The 18,317-nt window shown below is 44.6% G+C and overlaps 1 long non-coding RNA gene across 1 annotated transcript in view; it reads left to right on the top strand.

The window, feature by feature from the left end:
* LOC141046767 (uncharacterized) overlaps positions 1 to 18,317 on the top strand; it is a 150,083-nt gene that overhangs the window by 128,533 nt on the left and 3,233 nt on the right. The window lies entirely within an intron of this gene.

The following is an 18,317-nucleotide window of genomic DNA, read 5'->3' as shown; positions in this document are numbered from 1 at the left end:
TTAAGTGGGTCTTCCCAAGCCATCTTCCTTAGCAAGGGAAACCAACTTCATCTGGGCCAAAATGATACCACCAGTATCACCCATGCTCCTTCCTCCTGGATCTTTTTGAGGACTCTTGGTATTATGGCAATGGGGGGAAGGCATATAGAAGACCTCCTTCCCATACCTGGTTCAAGGCATAGATTCCTTCCGGGTGGTCTGCTGGATTGAGGGGGTAGAATCTCTGCACCTTGGCATTTCCCCATGTTGCAAAGAGATCCAGCTGAGGAGTTCCTCACTGACGACATATCTCTTCCTTCAGCTCCCACTCGGTGGCTCAGATCTCTTGTCTGCTCAAATAATCGGCCACTGTGTTTCTGGAACCTTCAAGATGCACTGCTGATATTGAACAAATGCTGTTCTCTTCCCAGGCGAAGATCTGTGCAGCCAGGTTCTGAAGAGATCCATGCCTTGGGCCCCCCTGGTGGCGAAGAAATGATACTGCTTACATTATCAGACATGATCTTTACATGTCGACCTTGTAAACGTGAGTGACTTCTTTTCAGCATCTCCCACACCGCGCGTAATTCTCTGTAGTTTTAGGATTGGGACCTGATGTTTGATGACCAACCTCCCTGAAGGTATCTTCCTTCCAAATGGGCTCCCCATCTTTCCTTGCTGGCGTCTGTGACGATAGTCATGCATGGCGACAGAATCCAGGGAACTCCCTGACTGATGTTCATATAACTGGTCCACCATTTCAGTGATGACTTTAGTGCCGGTGAAAGATGAATCTCTTTGTCCAAAGAGGTCTGTTGTCTGTCCCATGTTGAAAGGATCGCCCTCTGCAGTCCCCTCATGTGGAACTGACCCCATTTGATACACGATATGCAGGCTGTTAATGTACTCAAGACCCTCATCGCAGTTCTTATGGAGACTCAACTCTGAAGAAGTTGATAGATCTTGTTCCTCACTGCATCTTTCTTTTCTTCTGGCAATATAGAGATTCTTTGCCTGGAATCTAGAATAACCCCTAGAAACTTCTTCCTGGTTCCAGGTAGCAAGTCCGACTTCTCCCGGTTCAGAATCCAACCTAGATCTTCCAATGTAGAAATCACGAGGCTGAGTTGCTCTTCTAGCTCGGAAGTTGAACGAGATATTAGGAAAAATTTGTCCAAGTATGCGACAATGATTGCACCTTTTTGTCTTAGGTAGGCCACGATCTCGGCGACCAGCTTCATAAAGACCGATGTGCTTGATGCCATACTGAAAGGAAGAGCCCGAAACTGAAAGTGGTAGCAGGTGTTTTTTATTTTTAGCGCAACCCGCAGAAATTTTTGAGAGCGAGGGTGAATAGGGACATGATAGACCTAAAGAGCGCGTACTATCGTGCACATTACCGCATTTTGGTCTATCAGAGGAATGGTGGTCTTTAGAGACTCCATCCTGAATCTCTTGTAACTGATACTCTGATTTAGAGGTTTCAGATTTATAATGGTGCGACTCTCCCCCAATGGTTTTCTTATCGTGCAAAGGGTTGAATAATGACCCTAACCCACTTCTAGTTAAGGAACCGGGATCACCACGTTTAATCTTAGGGTACCGTCACACTTGGCGACGCACCAGCAATCCCGACAACGATGCGACCTGGTAGGGATCGCTGGTGCGTCGCTACGGGTCGCTGGTGAGATGTCAAACAGTCAGATCTCAACAGCGACGTAGCAACGATACAGAACGATACAACGGTCGTTGTGACCCTGTCTCTCAGACCTGTAGTATTGAGGTTGTTCGTCGTTGTCCCTGTCAAACACAGTGATGCATGCTGGCAAGCAGGACACCAGCGATCAAAAAATGGCCCAGGGACATTCGAGCACGATCAGCGACATCGCAGCAGGGGCCCGATCACTGCTATGTGTCACAGGTAGCGAGATCGCAGGTGAGAACACTGTTGCGTCACAAAATCGGTGATGCAACAGCAATCTCGCTAGCGATCTCGCTATGTAAGACGGGGGCTTTAACAGATCCCTTACATCTGTCCATATAGGGGAAACGAAGGTCTTGGAATGGGGATTTGTGACCACGAACCTTGCAGAGGGAGGAATGACAAACTCGAGGGTATACCCCTGGAATATGGTCTTCAAGACCCACTGATTCTGAGAGATGAGTCTCCACGAATCAGAATTCTCCAAGGCGACACCCCCATGAGTATGGCATCATTGCCTCCTGCTCCTGGAACTTGGTCCGGAGCGAGATATTGGGGCTCTTCTTTTCCCCCCTTTAGGGTTTTCCCAATGACCTATTTTCCCTTTCCCCCGATATTCCTCTCTATGTGAAGTGCGGGATCTCTGAAAGGGATAGTATCTTTTTTACTTTTCCGCAGGAAACCTTCTTATTTTCAGTAGCATTCTCTAGAACAGTGTTTCCTCTAGAATATTATCTAGGACCGGTCCAAACACTTTTAACCCTGAAAAAGGTATGGCACACAATTTATTTTTTGATTGGTAGTCACCGGACCAGGTCTTCATCCATATGGCTCTACGAGCCGCACTGGACAAAGAGTTATTTCTGGCCGCAAACTGTACAGATTCTGCCGAAACATCTGCTAAAACCCCGGTTGAGAGTCTCAAAAGGGGATATCCAGGCTATCACTCTTAGGAGCTTTCTCCTTTAACTGGTCCTCCAGTTGATCAATCCACAAGTGCATGGATCTAGCAACAAATGTGGCAGCTATATTAGCTTTCATAACTGCTGCTGAAGCCTCCCAAGCCCTCTTAAGGAGTCCATTGGCTTTCCCGTCCATGGACTCTCTGAGGCTGGAAGAGTCTTCAAAAGGGAATTGAAGTCTTCTTCAATACTCTGGCCACCGGAACATAGATCTTAGTAATTTCATCCCAAGTCCTAATATCCTCTGGTTCAAATGGTAGACGGAGCCTGAAATCTCAAGGAATGACCAGCCGCTTTTCTGCATCTTCCCACTCCTCCAAAATCATCGCACGGATGCGGTCATTTAATGGGAAAACTTGACGTATCCGTGCTCTCAAGCCCCCAAACATCTGGTTCTGAATTGACTGAGGTTTAGGGGTTTCCTCAATCTGCATTGTGTTCCTTACAGCACGCAGAAGCTTGTCTGTGTTCTCTGACGAAAAAAGGTGCCTCTTCCCCACCTCAGGAGGTTCAAATGTAATCTCACCCTCTTCCTCAAGGTCCGAACTTATTGACTGGACCTCTTCAACCGAGGATTGCTGTAACTCCCACTTCGGTCTCTTGGGACGGGATCCCTGTTTGGGTGACTGGGCAGGTAGGAGAAGTGAGATGGAGGCCTGAACCTCCTCTCTGACCATGGTACGCATTTCAGCTAAGAAGGAATCCTGTTCGCCTTTAATAACTTTAAGGGTGCATCCATCACATAGCTGTTTAGTCCATGCTTCTGGTAGCTTAACGGAACAGATGGCGCACTTCTTGGATTTTCCCGAGGACTTGCCAGTTCTCTTAGATGTCGGTGCCATAGCTACTGGTGCCGTATCCCCCTAATGTAAAGCACAGCAAAGTTTAACTAACTCCTGTTTTTCCTGCCACAGGCAGGTCATGCCCCTTAAACCCAGCCTGGAACGCAACCAGAAGTCGATGTCTGCGGCACCCGGAAATGATGCGGCGGTCTTCAGCCGGCGGTGGCATTGGAGAGCCCCCGCTGGGAGGAAAGCGGCCCCAAGTCCCAGAGCCCCGCTCGAGAGGACACACAGCTGAGGAACGCCCCTTGGGGGGGTGTCAGCCTCAGGCCACTTGACAGGGGGAAGGCAGAGCTTGGACTCCCGATCAACCTGAGCCTGCAAGGTAATCCTGGAAGTGCCGGAGTTCCCTCTCTGACCTTACACGTCTTCTCCTGTTCCCGTCCTTACAGGGACAGGAAAAACACTGGGGTGTGAGAGGGGTCCTTTTAACTTCTTGTGTATTTCCTGTCCCTATAAGGATGGAAGGACAACCTCCATTGTGCTGTCAGGAGGGACGTCCTGGAAAATAGTTTAGATGAAGTTGTTATTTGGTTGAGATGTTGCTGATCCTCACTGATTGTTAAAATGACAGCTGATTCGGTAAATCGGTAGAATGCACTGGTGCCAATCCAGCTCCCTGCTTTAATAGATTCTCCTGAGCCTTAAATTACTTGTAATTTAAATGATTTGTAATCTGTTTTGTTGTGTTTTTTATATATTACTTTATATGTTCACGGTGGCTCAGTGGATAGCACTTCAGCCTTGCAGCGCTGGAGTCCTGGGTTTGCATCCCACAAGGACAACATCTGCAAGGAGTTTGTATGTTCTCCCCGTGTTTGTGTGGGTTTCCTCCGGGTACTCCGGTTTCTTCCCACATTTCAAAGACATACTGATAGGGAATTTAGATTGTGAGCCCCATCGGGGACAGTGATGATAATGTGTGCAAACTGTAAAGCGCTGTGTAATATGTTAGTGCTATATAAAGATTATTATTATTATATGTTAATGAAGACAATATAATATCCAATTTATTCACCATCGCAATTATCAGCAAGTCACATAGTAGCTAAAGGCCAAGTGATTGATTGTCTGACTGCTAGCTTTTCCAACTCTCCTGTATCCCTCCCTGAAAACTTCTAAGGCCGGGGTCACACTGGCGAGGAATACGGCCGAGTGAGAGGCGCTAAAAGCACGCAATAGACACGGACCAATGATTCTCTATGGGGTCCCTCGCACCAGCCGTATATTTCTCATCCGTATTCTATGGTCCGTGCCACTCGCAGCATGCTGCGATTGTCAGCGTAGTACGCCAATGCAAGTCTATGGGTGCGCAAAAAATACGGATTACACACGGAGCACACATGTGACTTGCGAGAAATACGCGCCAGGTGTCTTTTAGCAATGCCGACAATTCAGTGCGCTATACAGCAAACTCACACTGACAGGTTTAATAAAGAAACAAAAGAAAAGATATAGACACATAGAATACATATATATATATATATATATATATATATATATATATATATATATATATAAATATACACATTCTATGTGTCTATATCTATTCTTTGGTTTCTGCTAGAAACCCTGTCATAGGGCTCCATTATATGTCCATTTTGCAAGCCTGCGAGAAAATCGCCATACGGATGCCATACGGATTACATACGGATGCTGACATGCGCAAAATACGCGACCACACCTTGATTACGGATGACATACGGAGCACTATTTAGGGGCCATTCACCTGTATTACGCATGTAAAATACTGACCGTATTTTGCGTCGGTTAGTGTGACCCCGGCCCAACAGTGCTCATCTTTCAAAGTGACCAAACACATGCCCATTAGATTAGGGCTATTTCTGCCAAAATGGCCTGAAGGTGTATGGTCACCTTTTCCTACTAATCTGTTCATTTACAAAAAAAACGTGTTCACAACCTTGGAAAACAATTAAAGTTTTGATAGAGAACTTTAAATCAGTCCATTTTAGGAATTTAGGTGCTGCAGCTGCCATAGTGTCCCATCTAGATGAGAAATGTAATAAACCCCAAGTGAACATATGGCTTTCTAGTTCTGTCCAGGGATTTTATGTATTATTTATTTTACTCACTTATATACTGCCATCATATTCCGCAACACTTTACAGACATTGCCATCGCTGTCCCCATTGGGACTCACAATCTAGATTCCCTATCAGTATGTCTTTGGAATGTGGGAGGAAACCGGTGAAACCAGAGAAAACCCACACAAACACGGGTAGAACATAGAAACTCCTTGCAGATGTTGTCCTTGGTGGGATTTGAACCCAGGACCCCAGTGGCTAAAGAACTAACCACTGAGCTACTAGAATTAATACATAAGTGAAATCATAGTAGTAACATTATTAATATACTCCGCAGGATTTCTCTGCAGTCTTGGACCGCTTGTATCGTCATCCCCCTGTCACCAAAAATAGTGCAGTTAAGGGGTAAACTAAAAATAAATTGTTCTTATTCTGATGTAGTCAGAGCCTGCCGGCAGTTTTCCTTATTTAGTAGAATTTCTTCATTCTCTGCCTTTGCTACAGAGCTTTTCAATGTTGTTCTGGCCGCTTCCATACCAACGATGCAATGAATGATTTGTAGATCAGGAATTTTCTCATGTTATGTAAACTGTTGTATCGGATATACAAAAGTGCATTTTATAATACTATGTTATTTGTTCTTAGCTAGGAAGTGAAATTCACTTTCTTGGTAACAGTCTCCTCCATTTGACTAATATTAGTCACACTACAGATACCTCTATACCATCAATACTGGTTGACATCTATTGCTCCTGAATGCCCAATACATATAAATTCATGGTTTTAAAGGAATTGTCCACTATGCAACAACCCCTCCTTAGATGCTAAAACAACCGAAATGAAACAAAAAAAAACACACGCCCACCGCTTGACATCTTGCTCGTTGATCAGTCAGCCGGTGCCCCTATACACATTAGACTGTCATCCGAAGCCATCATATGGGGACCTTAATAGTCGGGAGGTCACCATACACTTAACATCACTTTACATGTAAAGGGTCTGTCCTGGTGAGTATGATGCAATCGCCTATAAAGCCATAGAACTTGTCTGTGCCAATCTGTTCCCTGAATTAATTTTATAACATTCCTGAGTAATTTGCTAAATTGCACTATTTTACTTATTTCTGGCCCATTACCAACCCAGCCTTTCCTCCCTCCACCTGCCCTGACCTGCATGAGTTGCCCATTGCCGCCTCTCCTGACCCTTTTGCTAAAGGTTTTGTACAACGTTTCCGGTATCTCAGCTTCTCCTCCACTACACATTTGCTATTGGAGACTGTGCTGAGAAGCGTGACCGGGTTATGCCTTACGATAAAGTCCACAAGTCAAGGTCAAAAAGTGAATTACAAGTTTGATCATCGTGTCATTTTTAGTTCCAATATTCTGTTCTGATTAGTTTCTTAGTATATTTTTATTGCAAATTCACTGCAGAAACATAGATTTAAAGGGATTGTTTATCTTGGAAAAAAAGTGTTTGCAAAATAACAGTTCACATTGAAATATATATTTAATAGTTATTCAGGTCTCCAATTTAGAAGTAACTATTCAATGGTGGAAATTCATTTGAAGTATAATGTAACCCAATGGCTCCATCAATTAATTGCATTTACTAAGTAAAGGAAAGGCGCTGGTTTCCAAATGGCTAATTGCTTCCATGTATACTCAATAGCTCATCACAAGGCAGCTGATTTCTCCGACGCTTCGGCTTGAAGCATTTTTGCTCACCCTCTTTGTTAGCAGACAGTCGGAGTGCTGTCCAGTATGTGTCATCCGTGCAAAACACAGAACCTCAATGTATTTTATCTGGAGCGGATCCAGTTCTCTGTTGGTAAAAGGAGCAGATGGCGTGACCGGGACATTTTCTCCAAGTAGAAGCTGTTCTTGGTTCATAATAAGTAGAATATTTTAGTGATCGCTTTTTATAGGAGAGGATGAGACAGATTGTTTTTAGCGGACTGTGTACACAATAAGCAATGTGCTGCCTTATGCTGACTGGGCGCCATTCCCTTGTGGCATGAAGAACTAATCACATTTACAGGGCTATTCCCATCACTAAAAAGTACCAACTATCCAAAAGCTATCGGACCCCCACAGGCCCCAAAACAGTGTCAGAAATCTTCTATTGGCATGCTATCTCCTTCTCACTCATAGAGAATGAATGCTCAATCCCGACGGGGCATTTTTTAAAGGTCCGTTCTTGGGATCAGTATAGGTCCTACTGCAGGACCACCATCGATCAGCAATTTAGCACTCATTCTTTGGATAGTTGATAGCTTTTTACACTGGCAGACACAGACAGAAAAGGGCCCCTGTGCAAGAACAATATATGGCCCCTTTACAGCTTTGGAGGTAGAAAAGGGCCCCTTTACTTCTTGCACCAATGATATGTCAGCCCCTGGCATTTTTTTTTATATACATTTTTATTGAAAATTTTAACATTAACATAGATAAAGAAGATGTCATCAATCATGACTATCAAGACAATAGTGCAATATTTCACTTTCGCACTTAATGGAATAATATCACCGTGACTATTAGCGTCCAATCATGCATAAGGAGAGAGAACATTCAAAAACATCCATCTCATGGAAGTGATAAACTGTCCTTATAATGCACCCTTTCCTATATAACAAATCAAGGCATAGAAAGAAAAACGAAAGGGGATGGAAAAAGATAAGGGGGGTGGAATCCTCTGATCTTGCCTCTTATCCAGATCCATCGCTTAACTCACCACTCTCCCATCTACTAGAGGTTTCCCAACAACCAGCCTGGGAGTTTTAAGGGGGTTTTACACATAGCGATATCGCTAGCAATATCGCTAAAGCATCACTGGTTTTGTGACGCAGCAGCGATATTGCTAGCGATATCGCTACGTGTGATACTTACCTCCGACTGGCTCCCCCGCTGGCTATCGCTGATTGCGCGAGATCATCCACGTCCATTTCTCGTCGGCTGCTTCTGACAAGCGACGTGTGGACGCGGGTGGAAGGACGTCATCGCCACGTCTGAAAGTAACGACCGCTGCTGCGTCGCTGCATCGCTGGTGAGATCTGCCTGTTTGGCAGCTCACTAGCGACCATTTAGCGATGCACCAGCGATCCTGAACGGGTCATATCGTTGTCGGGATCGCTGGTGCATCGCTAAATGTAAAGGGGGCTTAAGTCATGTATTTGAAGGCACCTTAGACTGCCTCTAAGACTCTCCATTAAGTACCACCTTGTTGAGGTGGAAGATCCGATTATTTTCCGTCTCTCTTCTGTACTGCAAAATTTACCAATAAATTGTCTCCATTTTGTTAAAAATTTACCTGCTTGTGTCTCTTTATTCATAAGTGCATCCCCTTGCTCTACCGTCACATAGTGATGTAATTGCACTACTAGGTCAGAGAGTAATGGGGCAGATGAGCTGAGCCAATGTTTAAGGATTAGTTTTTTTTCCCCAAAATCAGTATAGTGTGTAAAAGTTTAGGGGGACCCTTTTCTCCCCCTCCCTCCCTCTTCAGCCCATCCCAAGAGTGCAGGATCGCCGTCTACGGAGTCATCGGCTTTACTGTGCACCATAATTTGGTTATTAGCTCTGATATTGAATCCCAAAAAGGGGTGACAGAACGGTATGACCACAGTCCAGGTAATAGGTCTGATTTAGGAAGCTGGCATCTAGGGCAAGCTGTGAGCCCCTGACATTTTATGATGGGAATAACCCTAAATAAATCGCTGTGTGGGGATATAAAATATGGTAACATCAGGGAAAGAAACAGGGTGGGCTGCAGTACCCCATTGCCTTATAGTGCTCCACTCCCCCTTTACCTTATACATGGTCATACACATATAATAATAATAATTTTAATTCTATAGCGCCTACATATTCCGCAGCACTTTACATTTCAGAGGGGACTTGTACATACAATAGTCATTACAGCATAACAATAAACACATAGATCTAAACAGATACCAAGAGGAATGTGGGCCCTGCTCGCAAGCTTACAATCTATGACTGACCCTCCTTGATCAGCAGGAGGCATCCCTGTTGGGGTTTGAAAAATAATTTCACGCACACTGCCAGCCGTCAGAGTTAAGGCTCCGTTCTTGCCAATCAGTCAGATCACAGACCGCTAAAGCACTGACTGGCCACGGCTCCCTAGTGTGACAGCTCTCGGGTCGAGAGATCGTCAGCCAGTCCATGAATTGTGGTCAGAGATGGAAATAATGCGAATGTCTGAATGAGCCTTTATCATGGTGGTCCAATCACTACGAATGAGACCAGCTGTAGTTACTGGCACAGGATGTGGTCTGGGATGCCACTATGCAGGGATAAATAGTAAAGGAGATGTATCACTAGACCAATAATTCAGCTAATACATTCTTAGGATTGGTGGCGGTCCAAGAGATTGGACACCTATAGTTCATTTGTAAAATGTGTAATATGTGAATTATTATTATTATTTATTTATATAGCACCATTGATTCCATGGTGCTGTACATGAGAAGGGGTAACATACAAAGTACAGATATCACTTACAGTAAACAAACAATCACAGACTGATATAGAGGGGAAAGAAGACCCTGCCCTTTCGGGCTTACGTTCTACAGGATGGTGGGGAAAGAGACAGTAGGTTGGGGGGGTTGCAGCAGCTCCAGTGATGGTAAGGTGGTAGCTCCTGTAGTGGTGAGGAGACAGCAGGGATCATTGCAGGCTGTAAGCTTTCCTGAAGAGATGGGTTTTCAGGTTCCGTCTGAAGGATCCGAGTGTGGTTGATAGCCGGATGTGTTGGGGCAAAGAATTCCAGAGGATGGGGTGTTATGAATGAGTCACCGTAGGAGGCAAAAACAGAAATGCTAGCTAAGTCCAGAAAACCAGAGAAGTTGGCAGCTATCGGATTGCAGACCCCTGAACCAATCAACAACAACTAGCAGTAGCCGTGGGGGGTTCCTACGATGCCCTAGACCCCTCGATCACAGCCGGAGAACTGCCTAGCCTAAAGACAGAAAGGGAAATCTAAACTGCCCCAGAGCAGACCCCAAAGCAATAGGCAGCCCCCAACATATAATGACGGTGAAGCAAGAAGAAAAAACACTAACACAGATAGAAAGATAGACTGAGCAAATGATGGGGCCCAAGCTAACTAGATAGGACAGGATAGGAAGGGTGCTGTCTGCAATCCGCGAAAAACCCTATCAAAATAAGAGCCAACAGACTGACAGGGAAAAAGGCCCTGAAGATGCTAGGCTTCAAAAAGACTATGTCAGTACTCAGATATTTTCTGAAGACAGAGCAAACCGACAAAAAGGAATTCAGCTCACCCCAGCAGGGAATGGCAGAATCCAGAAAAGCAAGGCAAACTAAAACCAAAACACAAATGCAAAAAGGCAAAGCAGAAAACTTAGCTTTTGAGGAGCAGGAATCAGACTGGTCTCCTAGAATTCCACAGAGAAATCACCAGCGAGGCAGAAGGGCGTCGGCTGCCTTATATCCAGTCAGAGATCCCCGTCGCCCAGTCATCCTCTCCCAGCTCAGGTGCTTGGTAATCAGCCTCACTACCTTCCTTCACCAGAAGAGGGAGTTCATCAGACCTCAATGGTGAAGGGGAAAATGAACTCATAACAAGGGATTTTAAGGGATTCAGAAAGAGAATTGGAGGGATCCAATGGCTGGATATCCTTAAAGACAAAAATGTCCAGGAAGGATGGGAAATCTTGAAAAATGAAATTCTCAAAGCACAGTTGTTAACAATTCCGAAAAGAGGGAAGAATAGGAAGCATTTAAGGAAACCAGGATGGATAAACACAGAACTTAAGCACATGCTAAAAAGGAAGAAAAAAATGTTTATAAAATGGAAAGAGGGAGGCATATCTAAAGAAGAATATAATGCTGTCTGCAGAACCTGCAGGGCACAAATCAGATTAGCTAAAGCTGAAAATGAATTGAGGCTTGCAAGAGATGTCAAAAGAAATAATAAAGGATTTTGGGGATATGTCAAAAGTAAAAGAAAAGTCAAAGATGCTATAGGATTTTTACAGGATGAAAATAATGAAATGGTAAGACAGGATGTTGAGAAGACTGAACTTTTAAATTTCTATTTTGCATCTGTTTTCTCTCAGAAAGGAAATGTAACATCAACTGTTATTCACTGTCCTATTAAGGGAATAGAAGAATCCAGGATATCTATAAACAGAAAGATAGTGAGGAAACACTTAGCTAACCTAAATGAATTCAAGTCTCCAGGTCCAGATGAATTACACCCCAGAGTACTGAAGGAGATAGCAGAAGAAATTTTTGAACCCCTCTCCATAATCTTTGAAAATTCTTGGAGAACAGGAGAAGTGCTAGAAGACTGGAGAAGAGCAAATGTTGTTCCTATCTTCAAAAAGGGGAAGAAGGTGGACCCAGGCAACTATAGGCCGGTGAGTCTGACTTCTATACCAGGAAAGATCTTTGAACAAATTATTAAACAACATGTATGTCAATACCTGGATAAGAATGAAGTGATTAAACAGAGTCAGCATGGGTTTGTAACTAATAAGTCATGTCAGACTAACTTAATTTCCTTCTATGATGGTATCACTGATTGGGTGGATCAAGGAAATGCTGTAGATATAGTATATCTTGACTTCAGCAAAGCATTTGACAAAGTCTCTCATACAATCCTTATTGAAAAAATGACTAAGTATGGAATGGACAAGGCAACTGTTAGGTGGATTCATAACTGGCTTAGTGATCGGACCCAAAGAGTGGTCGTAAATGGCTGCACATCCAGTTGGAAGAATGTCTCAAGTGGGGTACCACAGGGCTCTGTCCTGGGCCCTGTATTGTTCAACATCTTTATCAACGATTTAGATGAAGGAATTGAGGGTAAACTGATTAAATTTGCTGATGACACAAAGCTAGGAGGGATAGCTAATACTAGAGAAGAGAGAGAGAGGATTCAAAAAGATTTAAATAAACTGGAGAAGTGGGCAGCAACTAACAGAATGGTTTTTAACAGGGAGAAATGCAAAGTACTACATCTGGGCAATAAAAATGAAAAAAGCAAATATAGAATGGGAGGAATAGGGCTAAGTGACAGCACATGTGAAAAAGACTTGGGTATACTAATAGATCACAGACTGAATATGAGTCAACAGTGTGATGCAGCAGCAAAAAAGGCAAATGCAATTCTAGGATGTATTAACAGAAGCATACAGTCTAGATCACGTGAAGTCATTATTTCCCTCTACTCCTCTTTGGTCAGACCTCATCTGGAATATTGTGTCCAGTTTTGGGCACCACATTTTAAAAAAGACATCAACAAACTGGAGCAAGTTCAGAAAAGAGCGACCAGAATGGTGACCGGTCTGGATACCCTGTCTTATGAGGAAAGGTTGCAGGATTTGGGAATGTTTAGTTTGCAAAAGAGAAGACTGAGAGGAGACTTAATAGCTGTCTACAAATATCTAAAGGGCTGTCACATTGTAGAAGGATCAACTTTATTCTCATTTGCACAAGGAAAGACTAGAAGCAATGGGATGAAACTGAATGGGAGGAGACACAGATTAGATATTAGAAAAAACTTTTTGACAGTTAGAGTGATCAATGAGTGGAACAGGCTGCCATGAGAAGTGGTGAGTTCTCCTTCAATGGAAGTCTTCAAACAGAGGCTGGACAGACATCTGACTGGGATGATTTAGCGAATCCTGCTTTGAGCAGGGGGTTGGACCAGATGGCCCAGGAGGTCCCTTCCAACTCTACGATTCTATGATTCTATGATTCTATGATTCAATGGGGGCTATTCGGGAGAAGTCTTGGAGGCGGTTGGGTGAGGAGCGAATAAGTGTGGAGGAGAGAAGGAGGTCTTGAGAGGACCGGAGATTACGTGAGGGAAGGTATCGGGAGATTAGTTCAGAGACATATGGGGGAGACAGGTTATAGATGGCCTTGTAGGTCAGTATTAGTAATTTGAATTGGATACGCTGAGGGAATGGGAGCCAGTGAAGAGATTTGCAGAGGGGAGAAGCGGAGGAGTAGCGAGGAGAGAGATGAATTAGTCGGGCGGCAGAGTTAAGGATGGACTGGAGAGGTGCAAGGGTGTTAGCAGGGAAGCCACAGAAAAGGATGTTGCAATAGTCGAGGCGGGAGATGATGAGGGCATGTACAAGCATTTTAGTAGAATGAGGGTTGAGGAAGGGATGGATTCTGGAAATACTTTTGAGCTGGAGGCGACAGAAGATAGAGAGAGCTTGGATGTGCGGTTTGAAGGACAGGGCAGAGTCAAGGGTTACTCCGAGGTAGCGGACCTCTGGTACGGGGGAAAGTGTGATGTCGTCAATTGTTATAGATAAGTTGGGTAAGCAAGATCTGTGAGATGGGGGAAAGTTGATCAGTTCAGATTTGTCTACATTGAGTTTGAGGAAGTGAGAGGAGAAGAAGGAGGATATGGCTGATAGACGCTCCAAGATTCTGGACAGCAGAGAGGTGACGTCTGGGCCAGAGAGGTAGATCTGAGTATCATCGGCATAAAGGTGGTATTGGAATCCATGGGACTTTGAGTTGCCCCAGGCCAAGTGTATAGATTGAGAAGAGTAGGGGTCCTAGAACAGAGCCTTGGGGGACTCCGACAGAGAGAGGGTGGGATGAGGAGGTAGTGTGGGAGTGGGAGATGCTGAATGTGTGGTTGGAAAGGTATGAGGAGATCCAGGATAGGGTGAGGTCTTTGATGCCAAAGGAGGAGAGGATCTGTAGTAGGAGGCAGTGGTCAACTGTGTCGAAAGCAGAGGACAGGTCTAGAAGGAGGAGTACAGAGTATTGTCCGTTAGCTTTGGCTGTAAGTAGGTCGTTGGTAATTTTGGTCAGGGCTGTCTCAGTGGTATGATGGGGATGGAAACCAGATTGCAGATTGTCAAAGAGCAAGTTAGATGAGAGGTGGGAGGAAAGGTCAGCGTGGACATGCTGTTCCAGGAGTTTAGAAGCAAATGGGAGCAGCGATATTGGGCGATAGCTGGACATGGCTGTTGGGTCGAGAGTTGGCTTTTTAAGGATAGGCGTGATTGTGGCATGTTTGAAAACAGAAGGGAAGGTACCGGAAGTAAGTTGAAGAGGTGGGTTAGGGATGGGATAAGAGTGGTGGCGAGGTTGCGGAGGAGATGGGATGGGGTCTAGTGCACAAGTCGTGAGGTGTGATTTGGAGAGAAGATGAGCAAGCTCCCCTTCGGTGATGTTGGATAAGGAGGTTATGGGGTTTGGGCATTGGTCTGGTATACAAAGGGGTTGTGGTGGCTGAATAATAAAGACTTGCCGTGTTTGGGCTATCTTGTTTTTGAAGTGCGCGGTGAAGTCCTCAGCAGAGATTAGGGAGGTTGGAGAGGGCAATGGTGGGCGGAGGAGGGAGTTAAAAGTATTGAACAACTGTTTGGGGTTGTGGGATAAGGAAGATACAAGGGATGTAAAGTAGGCCTGTTTAGCAGAGGTGAGAGCTGATTTGAATGCAAGTGTTGCTTGTTTGAGTGCAGTGAAGTCGTCTTGGGAATGCGTTTTCTTCCAGCACCGTTCAGAAATTCTGGATACTTGCCGAAGCTTTTTAGTGGTGTTATTGTGCCAGGGTTGTCTATTGATTCGTCGCACTCTGCTATGCATGACAGGGGCGACCGAGTCGATGGCTGATGCAAGAGTGGCATTGTAGAAACTAGTGGCAGTGTCTGTGTCGTGGAGTGAAGATATGGAGGACAGTGGTAGGATAGAGTCAGAGAGTATGTGAGTGTCTAGATGTGCAAGGTTTCTGCGGGCATACACATGTTGCTGGACATGGGTGACAGGTGAGGAGGACAGTGATGAGAAAGTGAATAGATGGTGGTCAGATAGAGGGAGAGGGGAGGTTGTGACGTTAGATAGGGAGCAGGGAGGGGTGAAGACCAGGTCTAATGTATGTCCGTCTGTGTGGGTGTCTGAGGAGGACCACTGAGTAAGTCCAAAAGATGAAGTGAGCGACAGGAGTTTTGAGGCTGCTGACTGGTGGGTGTCAATGGGGATGTTGAAGTCACCCATGATGATGTTGGGAATGTCAGCAGAGAGAAAGTGAAGGAGCCAGGTAGAGAATTGGTCAATGAAGGCAGTGGTTGGGCCTGGAGGTTGGTATATGACAGCCACTTGGAGGTTGTAGGGAGAGTAGATGCGGACAGAGTGGGCTTTGAAAGAGGGGACAACAAGGGAGGGAAGAGGTGGGATTGGGTTGAAGATGCAATTGAAAGAAAAGAGAAGGCCCACTCCTTCACCATGTCTGTTGCCAGGGTGAGGAGTATGGGTGAAGTGGAGGTCACCATAGCATAGCGCAGCAGGGGAGGCAGTGTCGGAGAGTGTCAGCCATGTTTCAGTGAGGCCAAGAAAGAAAAAATTGTGGGAGGTAAAGATGTTGTGAATCATATGCAGTTTATTGCAGATGGAGCGGGCATTCCAGAGTGATCCAGAGAGAGGGAGCTGAGTGGTGGGCGTCAAGGGCACGTATTTGAGGTGGGAAAGATTTCTGGTGTTTGTGCTGGTTTGGGAACGATAGAAGGGGGTAATAATAGGAGGTATGGGCTTTGGGGGTCCAGGGTTAGGAGATATGTCGCCAGCAGTGAGGAGAAGCAGGGAGAGGCAGAGCAGGTGGGAGGAGAGTAAGCAATTTGTTTTGTGTGTTATTAGGAGAGATCTCAGGTTGAGCAGCAGGTCAGCAGAGGAGGTCAGGTGGGGGGGCAATAAAAAAGGAGAGATTATTACTTGGTTAGAGGATGCTGGGGTCTGTGGATAGCGAAGGAGAGTCAGGAGTAATGGAAGCAAAATCATTAGAGCATATTTCAGCATGGTAAGAGTAAGTGTGGAGCTAACAGAAAGAATATTTGCATATTTTAACAGAGATTAGGCGTACCTTCTGGTCACTTCTGGCTCATTTCTGGCATATTTCTATAGTTATCCTTACAATAGACAGCCCTGTGCTTCTGAATTTATGGCAACTTAACAGCACATGAAAAGGCCCAGGTGTGATCAGAAGGGAGGAGCAGCAGGAAGGCTGGACACAGGAGACGATTAATTAGGAGTCAGAAGAGAAAATGCAAAAGGAGATTGATTCACATGGACATATAAGGCCAAATTGTGTGTTAGAATCAAGGAAATAAGGTGAGAAAGCAGCCAGAACACATACCAGTAATAGAGAGATAGAGGGTGATTGGGATCAGGAAAGATGGGTTATGGTATTGCAGCAGTCAGAACACATACCTGAGGAGGAAGCAGATCGATTGTCGGATTGATAGCAACAATGAAGCATAGTAATCATAATAGTGAAGCATCTATAGCAGGGAGTTATGTCTGGCATATTTCTATAGTTATCCTTAACTTTAAAATAATCCTAAGGGCCACGTAACCACATAGTTTAAACACTGAGATTTTCTTATTCTTTTGTGCAGAAATTTTGTTGTATTGAACAGTTCAAGCAAAGTGGATGCGATTTGGTGATAACTCTGTGCGAGGGATACTGTTGCACTGTGTGGTTTTTTTGGTGTGTTTTTTTCCCTATAGGCTTCTATGGGGAGTCTGAAAAAAATACATGTAATATTGCAACTTTGTTTTGGATACCAGCATTTCTGATCTAAAAAATACATAAAAATTTAAAAAAAAAACACAGTGACTAGTCTTCACCAAATACACATCAATATTTGGGGAAGACACATAAAAACTGCAGGAAAATTATATTAATCAGAGCAGAATTAGTTGAATATTGTAGCGGAGACACAGTGCACATTACTTTTACCTTCCAATCCTGCCCTAGGGCTAATTCACACATTACGTTTTGGATCCATTTTATTCATTTTTGTGTGCAAGAAAAAAGCAGCATTTTACAGTAGCAGAAAAATAAATGAGAATTCTAACATTTCATTCACATAGTGATTTTTTTTTTCTCTTTACGCTTTTTGTCCTGTAATACTTTTTTTAGGCATGATTGTCAATTCTTTTAGCATTTTTGCTGCAGTTTTTATCCCAACTGAGATCACAATGAGTTAGAACAACAAAAAAAACCTCTGCATTTTATGAGGCCATAGCTAGCTTTTTTCATACAGAAAAAAAAACAGCATCAAAGAGGCTACTTGTGAACATGTACTTACATTGATGGGCATGGAATGCTAAAGAAATTTTCGAGCTAAGGCGACTTTCACACTAGCGTCGGTACGGGCCCGTCGCAATGCGTCGGGCCGATTTACCGACGCACGTTGTGAAAGATTTGCACAACGGGGGCAGCGGATGCAGTTTTTCAACGCATCCGCTGCCCCATTGTAATGTCCAGGGAGGAGGGGGTGGAGTTTCGGCCGCGCATGCGCGGTTGAAAATGGCGGACACGACGCAGCAAAAAACGTTACATGTAACATTTTTTTGTGCGTCGCGGCCGCCAAAACACGACGCATCCGTCGCACAATGGATGCGACGTGTGGCCATACGTCGCAATGCGTCGCTAATGCAAGTCTATGGAGAAAAAAACGTATCCTGCGGGCAACTTTGCAGGATGTGTTTTTTCTGCAAAACGGCGCATTGCGACGTACGTCACATGACGCTAGTGTGAAAGTAGCCTATGGCTGGAGTCACACTAACCTGCGCAAAATACGGTCCGTAGTTTACATGCGTAATACGGATGAATGACCCCTAAATAGTGCTCCGTAGGCCATCCGTAAGCAAGGTGAGGTCGCGTATTTTGCGCATGTCTGCATCCGTATGTAATCCGTGTGGCATCCGTATGCAATCCGTATGGCGAGATTTTCTCGCAGCCTTGCAAAATGGACATTTAACGGTTTTGA

Source organism: Dendrobates tinctorius, unplaced genomic scaffold (assembly GCF_039654945.1).
Source record: "Dendrobates tinctorius isolate UK_male_01 unplaced genomic scaffold, ASM3965494v1 ptg000120l, whole genome shotgun sequence".
Lineage (NCBI taxonomy): Eukaryota > Metazoa > Chordata > Amphibia > Anura > Dendrobatidae > Dendrobates > Dendrobates tinctorius.
This window is presented reverse-complemented; position numbering and strand designations above follow the sequence as displayed.